This window comes from Urocitellus parryii, chromosome 12, assembly GCF_045843805.1.
Source record: "Urocitellus parryii isolate mUroPar1 chromosome 12, mUroPar1.hap1, whole genome shotgun sequence".
NCBI lineage: Eukaryota > Metazoa > Chordata > Mammalia > Rodentia > Sciuridae > Urocitellus > Urocitellus parryii.
Genome location: NC_135542.1, coordinates 97,448,386 through 97,459,134, shown reverse-complemented (window position 1 = coordinate 97,459,134; position 10,749 = coordinate 97,448,386). Strand labels below are relative to the sequence as shown.

The 10,749-nt window shown below is 33.8% G+C and overlaps 1 non-coding gene across 1 annotated transcript; it reads left to right on the top strand.

The window, feature by feature from the left end:
- The first annotated feature begins 7,733 nt into the window (after positions 1–7,733).
- Positions 7,734–7,807, top strand: Trnae-uuc (transfer RNA glutamic acid (anticodon UUC)). The gene has a single exon. It is a non-coding gene; the product is annotated as a tRNA-Glu (tRNA).
- Positions 7,808–10,749: the final 2,942 nt, after the last annotated feature.

The window sequence follows — 10,749 nt, the reverse complement described above, 5'->3', positions numbered from 1 at the left end:
AACAATGAATTTGATTCATAAAAATCGTATGTTGGCCCAGTGTGGTAGCACATACCTGTAATCCAAACGACTTGAGAGGCTGAGACAGGAAGATATAAAGTTTGAAGACAGTTTCAACACCTTAGCAAGACTTTGTCTCAAGATAAAAAATAAGAAGGACTGAGGATGTAGTTCTGTGGTAAGGTATTCCTGGGTTCAATCCCCATACTTCCCCGCAAAAAAAAAAAAAAAAAAAAAATCCTATGGTGATAGAAACATTTCTTTTTCATTTTGATAATCTTGAAACTGACTGTTACAAACACTGTCAATTTTATGCATATTCTTTGCCTCTAAGCTTGTGAAGTTGAGATTCTGTCATATTGCCTTTCTTTGGCCACAGAAGAATTGCTTCAAGGTATCTTGTTTCTTGCTATAATCACAAACTGCCAGAAAACAAAATACTTAAAATACATTTTACTTTAATTACTTATTCATTAGTAGAATCTGATAGTCAACTTTTAGGAATTTGGTAATTTATCTAAGGGTGAATGAAATTATTTTGAAAATACACTGGAAAGGTTTTGTAATAACAAGTATAAATTTCTTCTTTAATGGATATAGTACTTTAGTATGTTTGACAATGATGTATAGATAGACACATTAAGAAAATACACTGAATAACTGAGGAATAAATCCAAGGAATATACAATTTGACACATAAAGTTAGCATGTGGAGTCTATGAAGATAAGATGGAGTTTTAAAAAATATTTTGAGCTTTTATTTATAAATTAATTCCATAAACAAACTACTAAGCATGACAAACAACAAAGCTCTTGGTTTACATCCTTTATAGCTAGAAAAAAAATAATTTTAATAGCTATCTAAATTTGCCTCCTGCTTCCACAGAAATAAATGTATTATTATATATCCTTATTTTCAAATTGTCACTAATCTTTGACACGGACTTAAGAGTAGATACCACTTTGTTTTTACACAGAATTGTAAAGTCTTTTAAAAAGAAGCTAACTAACTTAGAGTAACTTCCTATTAATAGGAACTGAACTTCATAAAATATGAAATTGTTATCAATCCTATAATATAGGTAATTTAATTAAGATTAATCTGTGGGAATACTGGTACAAATCTGCCATCCACAATTAGGTACAATAATTATGTACAGAGAAAAATTTTAGTATGGTCAGAAAAAGTTTTCATATTCTTGAAAGGCAGTTTCTCAGTATTCATTCTGTTTCTGTATACATTCTCCATCCAAAAAGAAACAAGATCATCATTTGACTTTTTGTTTTTTTCTTGCTTGAAACTGTTCTGTTTTTTACAGATTTAACCAGCATTGATAAGGCAGGATCAATAGACTTCTTTTGTGATTTCTTTTCAAACTCACTGTCTTTTAAGATGGATTTTTAATGCCAGTACCTCTTGAGGGAGTAGTGAGCATTATTTGAGCGCTTGTACTTGGGAACAGGCATTTTCTACGCATTGTCTCCTTTGATCTCCATAATGACCATACAACTTAAGTATGATATTAATTACAATTTACAAGCCTGGAGAAATACCTAAAGTAATTACCTCATCCTCTTTCAGAGAGAAAATGACAGAGCCCAGATCCATACATGCATCTGTAAAATAAGTTTTGTTTTTAATCAGTAAGATATTTTACTCATGACTTGAAGGTAGGCTACATAATCTACTGCTTCTTTAAAAAATATATACATAGATTTATTTTCCTTTCCTTTTGTCTTCTAATCTCCATCTTTCTTACCTTCCCTTTCTCCTTCTTTTCATCCTCCTAATCAGTCTCCTTCCTGAACATGACTGACTTCACAGATTATCATCCTTTCCAAAATATACTTTCCTATATCTACTTGCAGAAATTAGGAACCCTGTCCTGGACATCCCTCACATGATTTTGATTTACTTAAATGTGTCAAGTCACACTTTGGTAGATTCCTGCCTCTGTCCTTGTGTATACTGGCCTGAAATATGTACAGTATGAAGTTTCTGCCATGAGGTTGAAATATAGATTGCATTTATTAAAAATGGTCATGTCATGTATTATTTTTTCCAGTTCATATGCACATTCAGGGTCTCACTGATACACAAAAAAAGGAGATTTTATTTCCCTCTAAATGAATCTGGTTGGGTTTTAGTGATACTTCCAATTAACAAAATGTAACTGAAGTTATTTGTGATACCCAAGGATTGGTAATGAGAGTTGGTGTAGCTTCTACCAGACTCTCTATTGGTATATGAGCTTTTGAATATTTAAACCACAGTATATCAAGTCCAGATACCCTGAAGCTACTGTCCTGGGAAGACAAAGTAAAAAGGGTACCAGGTTGTTCAAATTTAACCAGCTGTTAAGAGTTTCCATTCAGATGCCAGACACCTGAGTGAGAGTCTACAGATGACCCACCCCCTCTACTGCGCAAATGAAAACTACCCAATTGGACCCAGAATTCAAAAACCATGAAAAATAATAAAATGGCTGATGTTTCCCCAGGCACAGTGGCACATGCCTATAATCCCAGCAGTTTAGGAGGCTAAGACAGGAGGATCCCAAGTCTGAGTCCAGCCTCAGCAACTTAGAGTCCCTTATGCAGTAGCAAGACTCTTGTTTTAAAATAAAAATAAAAACAGCTGGAGATGTAGGTCAGTGGTAAAGTGCCCCTGGGTTAAATCCCCAGTGAATGGATGGAAGGAAGGAAGGAAGGAAGGAAGAGAAAGAAGAAAGAAAGAGAGAAAGAGAGAGAGAAAGAAAGAAAGAAAGAAAGGAAGGAAGGAAGGAAGGAAGGAAAGAAAAGAAAGAAAGAAAAAGAAATTGATGCTATTTTGAATCATTAGGTTTTGAGATTTTTTTTAAATGAATAAATAGTTAACTGGAACAGATGGTAACTTTCCAATGGTCATGCAGAAGTATTCTTTATAAAATTAATTTTCTATTTCGATTTATTTCAAAGGAAACTTAGGAGGAATGAAATTGTTTTACTTTGGGTATGTACTCTGTACTATAAATCTCTCTGGTTTATTTTGTTAATTAGGTAAAAAAGCTACTGATGCATTTTGCATCTGGACGTCATTGAATGGTACTTTGCAGACTTTGCACAGCACTCATGTGGTTTCATAATTAAGCTTTTTAAATTAATTAGGCCAATAAAAACAATTAAATCACAGAAAGACTTCCTGGGTCACTTAATCCAAGTTCCTTCTCACATTTTAATAAAGTTTTCAGAGAGAATATAAGTGTCAGTTATGTTCAGGAGATTTCAAGGTCTTGAACAGAGAACAAGGTTCTGAAATTATGCCTATCAAACTTGTGAATGCTTTACAATTTTGAGGAATGCCATTATAACTATTTTGCTAAAAAAATTATAGTGTAGGACTATAGAGACAAAAGATGTTTTCATATAAATACATGTTGTGTTTGTAAAAGTTTATGTATAAAGTCAAGGAGACTAGAGACAGAACAACCTAAAATTTCCATTTGGATTGGTGCAAAAGAGATATCTGAAATGTTTTCTGGCCCTGGCTAATGAATTGAAGGGCTTCATAGTATCACACAATGAGTTTGGGTTCTCCTTCTTGGCCCTGACCTGGGGCACCAGTTCTTTGTGTTTTCATATGACACTGTAGCAGTCCTTGCTGTTTCATTCACATTCTGTCAGCTCAGGCTGCTTTGTTCCCACACAAGCACAAGGCCTGCTAAACAATGCTCAGGGACTCTGAGATGATGACAGTTATGATGATGGTTCAGACGACAGCAGGATATACATTCTTAAAGTTTTAGAATTTTAAGAGTAAATATCAGTTATCTGGTTCATTTTTGTAATTTTATAAGTTGCAAATATTCAAAAACTTGAGGAATTTCTCAAGCAGGAAGAGCCTATGATGTTCAGTTTACTGCATGCACTGCAGCTTGTTGTTTAGAAATGCAAATTCATAGATTAAAATGCAATATATTGTGTAATATTTAAAAATATTTCAAGCAATTGATATGAAATGGAAATATCACGTTTTGCTCACACTATTTTAGTCATTGCAAATACTAAGCACAATCTTCTCTTCAACTTTCTTGAGATTTTAAGATTTGAGCTAAGAAGACATATGCATTAAGCTGTCCAAGAAGCATGCATTAATGGATTGAAACAGACCACAGTTTTACAGGTCCTCGCAGTTTCTCAAGTTTACATAATGGATGCTAAAACTAAGATGGTCTCCTCTGACCTAAATAAACCTGAGACATTAATTCTAGTAGAAATTTCCACTAAAAATAAACAGCAAGGAAGTGAAGAAAGAATGCAGTCTTTGTTAACTATAAATACATTATGCTAGAGCTCCAAACCCAGAACAGAATAATGTAGTCCAAATTAAACAGAAAAAATGCATTTCCCCACAATGAAAAAATAACTCAGGAATAATGCAGTTAAGGGATAGATATAGTTCCTCATAATGTCAGGGCAATTTCAAGATTTCTGTTTATATTTGCTATATTAATGATTGAAGACTATTGTCACTATCTGTGTCATTTGTATAGCCTTCAACTGAAATAATTAAAAGATATAATATTCAAATTAACACTATAGAACAGTGGCAATATGACAATTATTTAAAAGGCCACCTATGGTTTTTTTTGTCCTATTTAATTGATGTATATATTATCATTGTTTTTAATTGAACAAGGGACTTTATAAAGATTTTTGTGTGTGTGTTGTTTCTTTGTTTTGTTTTGTTTTTGATACTGGGAATTGAACTCAGGGGCACTTGACCACCAAGCCACATCCCCAGCCTTATTTTGTATTTTATTTAGAGCAGGGTCTCACTGAGTTGCTTAGAGCCCACCAGCCTCCCAAACCTCTGGGATTATAGGCATAAGCCACAGCACCAAGCTATTTTTGTTGTTATTTCTTTTAGGAGAATAATAGCAAATACAGAAATATGATATCTATTCATGGTTACATGGTATCTATCTTCTTCAGATTCAGATTTACCTCATGATAACAGACATTGGTTTGAAGAAATACTGTGTGCTTGTACTTCTATTTTCTAATTGAATCTTCCTACTGCGAAGCTGCTGCTTTTATTCCTATATTGCTAAAAAGGAAACTAAGGAATGAAAGTTATATGATTGACCATTGGTACCTACTCAGGGAAGGCATCAATCACAAATCATACTCATATGCCAATTCTGAGTCCAGTACTTTGATGTACTATTAAATAGTAATGCCTCTTTTGATAACTAACTGTACTTGCCATTTTTCAGTTTGGTACTTTTAAATCTCTCTATTTAATTATCCTTATAGACATTCTGTAAAATATTGAAAGTCATGCATCACAATTTTTTTAAAAAAAAACATAGTGCTAACAAATGGTGAATGTGATTAACTGAATCTTTTGACTCAAAATTTTATCATGTACCATTTATTTGATATAGAAAGAATGACCAAACTATTTCTACTTCTTCCTCATCTCCATACTTTTCATTTAGGCAATGCCTCTTTAATATAATTCTTAAGTGGCCAACTTATTTTTCATGAGATTTTAAAATCAGCTATCTGGATCCTAAGCAACATTGGTACTTTTAGGAATATTTTTTTAACAAAAGTTTAATTTTATTAAATTAACTTAAAAACTAAGGTTATTCTTAAGATTAATTTATGAATCATTCAAATATTCAAGTTCTTTATTCCAAATAATTTAGTCTAAAGTGGCCTAAAAAAAAGAATCATTAAATTGTTACTATTTTCTAATTATTACCTGCAAATAAATGGAAGATTTCAAGAAAAACTCATACTATCAAATGATTGGAAATTAGTCATTCTCTAGGTTAAAACAAAATAGGAGAAATTGATGTAAATACTTTTGTTTAATTTGCTGTTAATCTTCCTAAGTCAGTTGACTTTGACCCAAAAACAATATTTGGCAGTGATGAGAGACATTTCTGATTGTCAGAATTATTGTTACTGGTATCCAACAAGTTAAGCAAGTAATGATACTACTTAACATTCTGCAACATATAGGATAGTCCCTGTAACTAAAATTATTCATCCCCAGATGCCAAAATGTCAGTTCTGCAATATATCTATGTCTGTGTGAATATCTGATACCTACAACAAATAAGCATACAATAATAGAGACAATGAACTAGTCTCATCCTAGGGAGGGCTATGTATCCCATGAGCTCTGCAGAGTCACAAGAAAGCTGGTACCTAATAGCGTTTAAAAATAATGGACTTCAGTATACTGGAATGTATATTCACCAGTAAAATGGTGAATATTAATGTGATTGATTCTAACATTTATAAAATCTAAATTCCAACTTCTATATTACTCCTGGTTGGTGGGAATGTTTATATGATGAAGTGGAAAACTGAAATTAGGGATAGTTGATATGGAAAATGTCAAATTTATAGAATATATAAACTACTTACTAATTTAACAAAGATTATTAAGAATCTATTATGTGCAAAAACTATGTTGGAATTTATGGGAGTAACATCGACATTATTGAACCCAATTATCCTAAAATTGTAGCTTTTTTTTCATAGAAATATCTACTAGCCACCATTCTATGATTTCTGCTCCCTTGTGTCCTAGGATTAAGACAAAGCCTGCTTTTGGCATAAATTGTCAATTTTAATTAGTTACCTATGGCTACTATTCAATACTCTCCCGTGTTTTCAAACTCTCAGTAACTTTTATGTATTCTAACTGATTGACCTAAAGAATTTAGTTGAGCAGGCCTAGTGACACATCACTGTAATTCCAGAGAATATGGAGGCTGAGGCAGGAGGATTATCAGTCCCAGATCAGAACTTCCTAAAGAAATCCTGTCACAAAGTGAAAAAAAAAATTGCTGAGGATGTACTCAGTGGTCATCCCTGGGTTCCATTCTCAATATCACAATAATAGAAAAAAGAAAAAAAATTAGTCCATAACCACGATCTATGCTTTCTAAAATTTCCTCTCTATGTTATTCGTAATTTTCTCAGCAACGTATTGGTAACTTGTTCACATACTGGCTGCATGCTTATCCAGTGTGAATATTCAGCAACACCCTGACTTTATTTCTCTTTCTCATCCCCATGCCATTTCTGCTGTATCTCAGCAAAATTTGAATCTACTCAGTATGACCACTTCTTACAAAATGGCTTCTTTTCCTTCTCTCATCCCTCATGTTTACAGAAATTAGTTCTAACCTTGTTGAACCTCCATCACTCATGGCCCAGCAATCTGTTAGTCTTATATCCAGGCTCTCCTCACATTCAGAATGCACTCTGCCTTAGATTTTCAAAATGTCCACCTTGACAGTCTGCAGGTCTAGAACAAGCTCACAATTCATGTCAAGCCATGCAGTAGCATCCAAGGCCACGACCCTTCTCACCATTGTTCTTGGTAGTTGTGATATATATTTTTACCTTTCCAATTTTTACTCAAGAGAGTTTTAGTTTCTCTTCCTGCAGAAAAAGTGGTGGTTGAATAAAACTAATCAAAATGAAGAGCTGGGAATGGTGGCACATACCAGTCATCCCAGCAACTCAAGAGGGCCAAGTCGGGAGAATCACAAGTTCAAGTCCAGTCTCAGCAACTTAGCAAGATGCTTTCTCAAAATAAAAAATAAAAATGGGGGCTGGGGTTGTAGCTCAGTGGCAGAGCGCTTGCCTACCACATGCAAAGCACTGGGTTTGTCCTTAGCACCACATAAAAATAAACAAATAAAATAAAGGCATTCTGGAGCTGGGGATATAGCTCAGTTGGTAGAGTGTTTGCCTTTCATGCACAAGGCCCTGGGTTCAATCCCCAGCACCACAGAAAATAAATAAATAGAGGCATTCTGTCCATCTACTATATATATATATATGAGTGGGGGTTTAACTCAGTGATGATGTGCCCATGGATTTGATCTGTATACAATAAATAAATCTATAAATTAATTAAATAAAATGATGAGATTGAATTAACAAGACGAAATACTATTACAGATATTTGTAAAATGTTTAGAAGTTTGATAGAGGTATACTGAGACAATTGATGAAATGCATAAAAATAAGAACTTCAGGGAGAAGCATGAATTGCCTGTGGAAGGGCTGAAGAGCATACTTCCAGATATTGACCCTGCACTGCCACCACCAATCCTCCAGGCCAGAGCCCCTCTACAACTCTGTCTTTCAAACCACCTGCCTCTGGTGTTGGAGCCAGGCTTTAAGGCTTTGATTAGTTGGCCCTTTGGGAAAGCAAGTAGGGTGATGTTTTTGATACTTACATATACTCTTCTAATATAAACCAACACTGGTTCTTCTTTTTTATTACATTCTTTCACTTAATCTATCACTTTACCTATTCTTGCATAGCAAGATTAGTGGATGATACAGATGCTGAATAATTCTTGTAAGTAACTTGCCATGATTCTTATAACATACATCATTGCCTTAGCTTTTGGACTTCTTATTATATTTTCCAGAGCATATCTGATCAAGTGGGGAGCATATTAATTTGTTCTCCTAGGCAACAGTCCTCTTTAAAACTCTACTGGGCTTTTTTTTTTTTTTTTTTTTTGGTCTTTGGAAGCAGTGATGGCTTCAGCTGGCAGCAATGGTGAAAGGGAAGTACTGAAGTATTGTCAAGTGAACTTCCTATCACTGATGGGCCATCATGCACACAGGCTATGGGGCAGTGATGCTAAATGGTAGAGTAAGCCTTTTGGGGAAAATTCTAGGTGTTTCCTTCTCTCTTTTATTATAAGTATAATATTTTTACAGACTTACTGGAGGATTAAAAAGGATTTTCTCTTTTGGAAAAAAATTCAGCTGTCACAATCTCCTTCCCTTCCCATTCAATTTTCAATTTGAATTAAGCTCTCTCATTGCATATGGGCTCCTATTACTATTCTCAGGAGAAAATCCAAGAAGGATTAAATAAAATCCATCTGGAGCTATCAGATGCTAGACTACACAGCTACACTGAAGGAATAAAGATCTTAAGGCAAACAAAAGTCTGAGAATCTCTCCAGGCTCTAAGTGAAAGACATTGATCAGACAGGCAAAGTGAAGATAGCTGTCTACCAGGTAAAACAGTAAAGACAAAGCTAGTCAGAAATTTGACAAAAATGCATACAGCAGAAAATGCACATTTTTGACTACAGATGACAAATTATGAAATTAAACATTATTAATCATATATAAATATGCATGGATAAAAGGACTCATACATATATTTTTTCAGGATCCTGATAAAGACAAATTAAGAACTTCAGATAGGATTAATTAACCTCCAAACACATTCTTTCCTACAAATGAAAATATTTGGGTTTCCGAGGTTAGTTTACCAAGCCTTCAGGAAATTGATAATTTCTTCATGCAAATTTCCTTTAGTAAATAGAAAAAGAAGGAAAGCTGTGAATAATCTAGATTCATTTTTGTCCATATGGTAATATTTTTGAAACTGCAATGCATTTTATTGTTAATGTGACAGGAAAACATCCTGTTAGAGTTTGACATATTTTCTTTAATAATGGTGTACCTTCCAATTGAGTGATATCTTAGGTTCAATGAACTATCATAGTATTTAAACTAATATAATATTGAAACCTGTATTCACTTCCTGTTGTTCCTTTAACAAATTACTACAAACTTTTGAAGCTTAAAGTAACAGAAATTTATTATCTTAAAGTTCCACAAGTCAAAATTCCAAAATAGGTCTCAGCAGACTAAAATCAAAACATCAGTAGGGCTGCTTCTATTCTTGGAGACTCCGGGGGACAATTCTTTTTCTTGCCTTCTACATCATTTAAGGGATGCCCATATTTCTTAGCTCATGGCTGCCTTCCATTCTCAAAATCTGTAACATCTGGTTGAATTTTTCTCATATTACATCACTCTAACACAATTCCTTCTGTCTCCCTCTTTCATCTTTCCAAGATCCTTTTGAGTACATAGTCCATCTGGATAATTCAGAATAATCATCCCATCCTAAAGTCAACTGATTAGCAACTTCTATTCCACCTGCAACATCAATTATTTCTTGCTGTGTAACACTATACACACACATACACACATACACACACACACACATACACACACATATATATATACTTTATATATCTTGGAAATTAGAACATGAACATCTTTGAGTAGAACCATTATTCTGCCTATCATAAGCTGGATAAGGCTAGAATAAGAAAGTATTGACTTAAACTGAATGAATGTATATGAAAAAATAGTAAATGTAATCTTAAATCAATTATGGAACTGCATAATATGTATAACATAGCTCATAAATGAATGAAAGTGTGTATATCTAGGAAGTTATTTTGAAAATAGAAGTGTGGTTCAAATAGTAAAGTTTATTAGTATAACCCCCACATCATTAATAGATCAACAGAACACATAGAGATTTAAATCCATGCAAGCCAGGTGCAGTGACACACGCCTATAATCCCAGTGACTTGGGAGGCTGAGGCAGGAGGATCACAAATGAGACCCTCTCTCAAAATAAAAATTAAAAGTAACTCAGGATGTAGCTCAGTGGTAGAGTATCCCTGGGTTCAATCCCTAGTATCTCTCTTTCTCTCATACACATACACGCACACAAATAATAATAATAATAAAGTAAAAAAAAGATGTAAGAATATGTGCCATAACATGTAACGCTAATTCACGATTTTAAAAGTATTCCTGCTAATTAGATGAGAATACAGTTTTCTCATGACAATTACTATAGCATGCATCCTACTTTTAAATATATCATAAATGTTA